Source organism: Schistocerca gregaria, unplaced genomic scaffold (assembly GCF_023897955.1).
Source record: "Schistocerca gregaria isolate iqSchGreg1 unplaced genomic scaffold, iqSchGreg1.2 ptg000995l, whole genome shotgun sequence".
NCBI lineage: Eukaryota > Metazoa > Arthropoda > Insecta > Orthoptera > Acrididae > Schistocerca > Schistocerca gregaria.
The window spans coordinates 17,129-25,692 of NW_026062345.1; positions in this window are offsets into that span (position 1 = coordinate 17,129).

Below are 8,564 nucleotides of genomic sequence, written 5' to 3' on the forward strand. Positions count from 1 at the left end.
GTCTCTGACAGAATTACAATGTTGTCAGCAAACCTCAATGTTTTTATTTCTTCTCCATGTATTTTAATTCCTATTCTGAACTTTTCTTTTGTTTCTTTTACTGGTTGCCCAATATACAGTTTGAATAACGTCATGTATAGGCTACAACCCTGTGTCACTTGCTCCCCAACCACTTCTTCCCTTTCATGCCCCTCAACTGTTATAGCTGCCATCTGGTTCTGTAAAAATTTTAAATAGTGTTTCACTCCCTGTATTTGATCCCTGCTTCATAATTTGAAGGAGAGTATTCCAGTCAACATTGTCAAAAGCTTTCTCTAAGTCTACAAATGGTAGAAACATAGGTTTGCCTTTCCTTAATGCATCTTCTAAGATAAGTTGTAGGGTCAGTATTGTCACATGTGGTCCTACATTACTCCAGAATCCAAAGTTATCTTCTATGAAGTCAGTATCTGCTGCTTTTTGGTCCTTTTATAAAGAATTTGTGTTTGTATTCTGCAACGACAAATTCCTAAACTGACAGTTTGGGAATATTCACACTTCTCAGCACCTTATTTCTTTGGAAGCGAAATTAATACATTCTTAGTGAAATTTGTGGATATTTCACCAGTTTCGTACATCTAGCACAGCAAATGGAATAATTTTGTCATTGTTGTCTCTCCCAATGCTATCGGTAGTTTTGACAGAATGTTGTCTACCCCTGGGTACTTGTTTCCTTGTTTCAGTGTGAGTCTTCAGTGCTCAGTCAAATGCTTCTCACAGTATATCTCCCTTGTTATCTTCATCTGTCTCTTCTACTATTTGTATGATGTTGCCCTCAGTTATATCTACCTTGTATAGATCCCCTATACACCGATGAGCCAAAACATTATGACCACTGCCCACTGTGATGTCGGACGCCACCTGATAGCGTTACAGGCATATGACACTCTAAAAACAGTAAGTAAGTGGAAAGCAGATGCATATGGGTATCACCCTAATGAAGATACAGGTCCTCACAGCTTTACTTCTGCCAGTATCTCTTCTCCTATCTTCCAAACTTTACAGAAGCTCTCCTGTGAACCTTGCAGAACTAGCACTCCTGAAAGAAAGGATACTGCAGAGATATGGCTTAGCCACAGCCTGGGGGATGTTTCCAGAACAGTTTTAATCTGCCAGAAAGTTTCATATCAGTGCACACTCCACTGCAGAGTGAAAATCTCATTCCGGAAACATCCCCCAGGCTGTGGCTAAGCCATGTCTCCGCAATATCCTTTCTTTCAGGAGTGCTAATTCTGCAAGGTTCGCAGGAGAGCATCTGTAATGTTTGGAAGGTAGGAGCCGAGATACTGGCAGAATTAAAGCTGTGAGGACCGGGCATAAGTCATGCTTTCGTAGCTCAGATGGTAGAGCACTTGCCCACAAAAGGCAAAGTTTCTGAGTTCGAGTCTCGGTAGGGCACACAGTTTTAATCTGCCAGGAAGTTTCATATCAATGCGCACTCCGCTGCAGAGTGAAAATCTCATTCAGGAAACCAACAAAATGATTGTATTGTGAGGGGGCTTTGTGCAGCTTCTGTCCCATAAAGCACTTAGGATTATGGATGAAATGGGATGACTGTTGCTTTGTAGTAACCATACCAACACAGTGTAATAGAGTGAGAGGAGCTTGCTGGAGCTCCTTTCAGAAATAATTCACATAGGGTTTTGGATGAAGTGTGATGATTGTGGCTTTGTAGTAACTATACCAACAGGATGATAGTATTGTGAGGGGAGTTTTCTCAAGCTCCTTTCAGAAATAATTCACATATGACTATGAATGAAATGCAATGATTGTGGCTTTTTAGTAACTGTATCAAAACTCGTGGTATTGGTCGGAAAGCTTTTTACAGTTTCTTTTGGAAATAATTCACATAGGACTACGAATGAGATGAGATGATTGTGGCTCATTAGTAATTATACTGGAAAAGTGATAGTATTGTGAGGGGAGCTTTCTGCGGCTTCTTTCAGGAATAAATCACATAGGCTTATGGATGAAATGCTAGGATTGTGGCTTTGTAATAGCTATACCAACAGATTGATACTTGAGTGAGAGGAGCTTGCTGCACCTTCTTTCAGAAATAATACACATATGGTTATGGATTAAATGCAACGGTTGTATGTCTTCAGTAACTATAACAACAAAGTGATAGTATTGTGAGGGAATCTTCCTGCAGCTTCTTTAAGAAATAAATCTCATAGTGTTATGGGTGAGATGCCATGTATGTGGTTTTGTTGTAGCTATAGCAACAAAATGATTCTACAGTGAGAGTACCTTTGTGCAGCGTCTTTCAGAAATAATTCACATAGGGTTATGCATAAAGTGCGATGGATATGACTTTGTAGTTACTATACCGACAAGGTGATAGTATTGTGAGCTTTCTGCAGCTTCTTTCAGAAATAATTCACATACCATTATGAGTGAAGTGCAATGATTGTCACTTTTTAATAACTATACCAACACTTTGTTTCTAGAGTGAATGGAACTTTTTGCAGATTCTTTCAGAAATATTTCACAGCATGCTATGAATCAAATGCAATAATTGTGGCTTTGTAGTAACTACACCATCAAGGTTTATAGTATTTTGAGGGGAGCGTTCTGTGGTTTCTTTCAGAAATAATTCACCTGACGTTACAAATTAAATGCAATGATTGTTGCTTTGTAGTAGCTATATGAACAGATTGATTGTTAAGGAAGAGGATCTTACTGCAGATTCTTTCAGAAATAATTCACAAAGTGTTATGGATGAGATGTGATGATTCTGGCTTTATGGTAACTACACCAAGAAAGTGATTGTAGTGTGAGAGGAGCTTTCTGCAGTTTCATCCAGAAATAATTCACATAGTGTTATGGCTGAAATGAGACGACTGTGGCTTTGTAGTAACTAACCGTGAAAGTGATTGTAGTGTGAGAGGAGCTTTCTGGAGCTTCTTCCAGAAATAATTATCATAGTGTTAAAGATGAAATGCCATGATTTTGGCTTTTTTGTAACTATACCAACAAAGGGATAGTAATTTGAGAGGAGCTTTTGTCAGCTTCTTTCAGAAATAATCTTCATAGGGTTATCGATAGAATGCAATGCTTGTTGCTTGTTGCGGACCTTTCCTACAAGAGAGTGCAAGAATTCAAATAGCTAGGGGCACTTTCCACTGTGAACTCATCATGTGATGTAGAGATCAATGCCAGAATACAAGCAGGAAACCGATCTTTCCACAGCCTAGCACAACTGCTTTGGTAGAAATATCTCTCCAGACAGTTCAAGATTCAACTGTACAAAACCTTTATCCAGCCTCTTGTTCTATATGGCTGTGAGACATGGAGTATCCGGAAACAGGGCTTCCATAAGCTCCTTGTTTCTGAGAGAAAAGTGCTTCGGAAGATTTTTGGTACAGTTCTGGATGCAGATACCAGGGAATGGAGGATCAGATACAACGAAGAGCTTGAGGAACTATACCAGCGGCCCAACATAGCAGGTACCCTGAAAGCCAAACAAATGCAGTGGGCCGACATTGTAGCTTGGATGGAGGATCACACCTACAGGAAAGAGACTGCCAGGGAGACCCAAGAACAATTGGAGGGGTGGGCCCCATGAAGATTTAATCCAAGTGTCAATAGATGTGGACGAATGGCAGATAGCAGCATTGGACAGAATACAGTGGAGGAGGAAACTTGTAGATGTGTGTGGTCTACTGGGCCTGATCACGTAGTAGTAGTAGTAGTAGTATTGCTTTGTGTAAAATTTCAAACAAAGTAACAGTACTGAGAGAGGTGCTTTTGCAGCTTCCTTCAGAAATAGATCACAACTGAACCAACAATGTGATAGTAATGTGAGAGAATCTTTCTGCAGCTTCTTTCAGAAATAATTTCCACAGGGTTATGGATGAAATGCGATGAATGTGGCCTTGTAGAAACTGTACCAACAAAGTGACAGTACTGTGAGCAGAGCTACAAGCAATTCGTTTCAGCAATAATTAACGTATGGTAGTGGATGAAATCAGAAGATTCTGGCCTTGTGGTAACTGTACCATGAAAGTGATAGCAGTGTGGTAGGAGCTCCCTGCAGTTCCTTTCAGAAATAATACTCATATGGCAATGCATGAAATGCGATGATTCTGGCTTTGTAGTAATCATACCAACAAAGTGATGCAAATGTGGGAGGAGCTTTCTGCAGCTTCTTTCAGAAATAATTCTCACAGTGTAATGGGTGGAATGCGATGATTCTAGCTTTGTAGTAAAGATACCAACAAAAGTGTGTCTGCTGTGGGAGGAGCTTTCTGCAGCTTCTTTCAGAATTAATTCACATAGGGTAAAGGATTAAACTGCAATGATAATTTCTGTGTAGTACTCAAGTGACACAAATGTGGGATTAGCTTTCTGCAGCATCATTCAGAAATAATTCGCATAGGGTTATTCATGAAATTCAATGACTCTGGCTTTGTAGTAATCGTACCAACAAAGTGATGCGAATGTGGGATTAGCTTTCTGCAGCTTCTTTCAGAAGTAATTCGCATGGTGTAATTGATGAAATGTAATGATTCTGGCTTTGTAGTGTTACGCAAGTGTGGGAGGAGCTCTTTGTAGTAGAAATAATTCTCATAGGGTAATGGATGAAATGAAATGATTCTGGCATTGTTGTAATCATAGCAACAAAGTGACACAACTGCGGCAGGCCCTTTCTGCAGCTCCTTTCAGAAATAATTCACATAGGGTAATCAAAGAAATGCAATGATTCTCACTTTGTAGTAATCATACCAAGAAAACAACGCAAATGTGAGAGGCGTTTTCTGCAGCTTCTTCCGGAAAAAATTCAAATAGGGTAACAGATGAAATGTTGTAATTGAGGATTTGTATTAATCATACCAACAGAGTGACGCCGTTCTGGGTGGAACATTTTGCAGCTTTTTTCAGAAGTAATTCACATAGTGTAATAGATCAAAATTGATGATTCTGACTTTGTAGTAATGACACCAACAAAGTAACGCAAATATGGGTGGAGCTTTCTGTAGCTTCTTTCAGAGAAAATGCACGTAGTGTAATGGATGAAATGTTTTGATTCTGGTTTTGGAGTAATCATACCAACAATGTGACGCTGCAGTGGGAGGTTCTTTTGGCACTGCCTGTGAGAAATAATTCACATAGTCTTATGGATGAAATGAGATGATTATGGCTTCGTAGTAATCATACCAACAAAGACACGGTGCTGTGGGAGGAGATTTCTGCAACTTCTTTCAGAAATAATTCACATAGCATGATGGATGAAATGGGATGTTTCTCACTTTGCAGTAATCATACGAACAATGTGACGCTGCTGCCTGAGGAGGTTTCTGCAGCTTCTTTTAGAAATAGATCAGATACGGTTATGGATGAAATGTGACGATTCTGGCTTTGTTGTAATGATACCAACAAACAGATGCTGCTGCAAGAGGAGCTTTCTGCAGCTTCTTTCATAAAATAACCACATACAGTAATGGATGAAATTGGATGATTTTGGCTTCGTAATAATCATACGGAGAAAAAGACGCAGCTGTGGGAGACCCTTTCTGTAACTTCTTTGAGAAATAATTCACATAGGGTAATGGATGAAATGCGATGATTCTGGCATTGTAGTAATCATAGCAACAAATAGACACTGCTGCCGGAGGAGGGACAGCAGCTTCTTTCAGAAATAATTCGCATAGGGTACTGGAAGAAATGCGTGATTCTGGCTTTGTAGTAATCATATGAACAAAAAGATGCTGCTGTGCTAGGAGCTTTTCTGCAGCTCCTTTCAGAAATAATTCACATAGTGTAATGGATGAAATTCGATGATTCTGGCTTTGTAGTAATCTGATGAAAAAAGAGAAACTGCTGTGGAAGGATATTTCTGCACCTCTTTTCGGAAATAATACACATATGGTAATGAATGAAATGGAATGATTCTGGCTTTGTAGTAATCATATGAACAAAAAGAAGCTGCTATGTGAGGAGCTTTTTGCAGCTCCTTTCAAAAATAACTCACATATGCTAATGGATTAAATGCAATGAATCTGGCTTTGTAGGAATCATACAAGCAAGGAGACGCTACTGTGGAAGGCACTTTCTGCTGCTTCATTCACAAATAATTCACTTAGTGTAATGGATGAAATGCGATGTTTCTAGCTTTGTAGTAACCATACCAAGAAACAGGTGGTGCTGCGAGTGAAGCCTTCTGCATCTTCTTTCAGCAATAATTCACATAGGATAATGTATGAAATGTGTTGATTCTGGCTTTGTGGTAATCATACCAACAAAGAGACGCTGCTGTGGGAGGAGCTTTCTGCAACTTCTTTCAGAAATAATTCACATAGCGTGATGAATGAAATGGGATGATTCTAGCTTTGTATTAAATATACGACCATAAAGACACTGATGTAGCAGGAGCTTTATGGAACTCCTTTCAGAAATAATTCACATAGGGTAATGGATGAAATGCAATAATTCTTGCTTTGTAGTAATCATACCAATATAGATATGCTGCTGCAGGAGCGGCTTTCTGCAGCTTCTTTCAGAAATAATTCACATATGGTAATGGATCAAATGCGATGATTCTGGCTTTGTAGTAATCATACCAACAAAGAGACGCAAATGATGGAGGAGCTTTCTGCAGCTTCTACATCTACATCTACATCCATACTCCGCAAGAGACCTGACTGTGTGTTTTTGGAGGGTACCCTGAGTACCTCTATTGGTTCTCCCTTCTATTCCAGTCTCGTATTGTTCATTGAAAGATGTATTGTCGGTATGCTTCTGTGTTTGCTCTAATCTCTGATTTTGTAGCCATGGTCTCTCTGCGAGGTACATGTAGGAAGTAGCAATATAATGCTTGACTCTTCGGTGAAGGTATGTTCTCGAAACTTTAACAAAAGCCCGTACCGAGTACTCTCCTGCAGAGTCTTCCACTAGAGTTACTCTATCATCTCCGTAACCCTTTCGAGATTACTAAATCATCCTGTAACGAAGTGCGCTGCTCTCCGTTGGATCTTCCCTATCTCTTCTATCAACCCTATCTGGTACGGATCCCACGCTGCTGAGCAGTATTCAAGCAGTGGGCGAACAAGTGTACTGTAACCTACTTCCTTTGTTTTCGGATTGCATTTCCTTAGGATTCTTCCAACGTATCTCAGTCTGGCATATGCTTTACTGACGATCGACTTTATATGATCATACCATTTTAAATCACTCCTACTGCGTACTCCCAGATAATTTATGGAATTAACTGCTTCCAGTTGCTGACCTGCTATTTTGTAGATAAATGATAAGGGATCTATCTTTCAGTGAATTCACAGCACATTACACTTGTCTACATTGAGACTGAATTGCCATTTCCTGCACCATGCGTTAATTCGCTGCAGATCCTCCTGCAGTTCAGTGCAATTTTCCGTTGTTACAACCTCTCAATACACCACAGCATCATCTGCAAAAAGCCTCAGTTAACTTCTGATGTCATCCACCAGGTCATTTATGTATATTGTGTATAGCAACAGTCCTATGGATGTCTCTATAGGCCCCCTGGCTCATCAGCTGTTGTCGCTGAGCACCTGAAGGATAATTTGGAAAATATTTTGAGCAGATTTCTCCACCATGTTATAGTTCATGGTGGAGATTTTAATTTGCCAGATATAGACTGGGAGACTCAAATGTTCACAACGGGTGGCAAGGACAAAGAATCCAGTGATTTTTTTTTTTAAGCGCTTTATCTGAAAAATACCTTGAGCAGTTAAACAGAGAACCAACTCGTGGCGATAACATATTAGACCTTCTGGTGACAAAATTATCTGAACTATTTGAAACAGTGAATCCAGAACAGGGAATCAGCAATCATAAAGCAGTTACTGCATCGATGATTTCAGTCATAAATAGAAAAATTAAAAAGGGGAGGAAGATTTTTCTGTTTAGCAAAAGTGACAAAAAGCAGATTACAGAGTACCTGACAGCTCAACACAAAAGTTTTGTCTCAAGTACAGATAGTGTTGAGGATCAGTGGACAAGGTCAAAACCATCGTACAATATGCGTTAGATGAGTATGTGCCAAGCAAGATCATAAGAGATGGAAAAGAGCCACCATGGTACATCAACCGAGTTAGAAAACTGCTGCGGAAGCAAAGGGAACTTCACAACAAACATAAACATATCCAAAGCCTTGCAGACAAACAAAAATTATGCGAAGTGAAATGTAGTGTGAGGAGGGCTATGTGAGAGGCACTTAATGAATTCAAAAGTAATGTTCTATGTACTGACTTGGCAGAAAATTTAAGAAATTTTGGTCTTATGTCAAAGCGATAGGTGGATCAAAACAAAATGTCCAGACACCACAGATGACAAAAGGGTAGATACCGAAATAGACGACAGAGTGATAGAGAAAAAATTAAAATCACTCAAAAGAGGAAAGCCCACTGGACCTGAAGGGATACCAGTTCGATTTTACACAGAGCACACTGTGGAACATAGCCCTCTTCTTGTAGCAGTGTACCGTAGGTCTCTAGAAGAGCATAGCATTCCAAAGGATTGGAAAACGGCATGGTCTTCCCCAT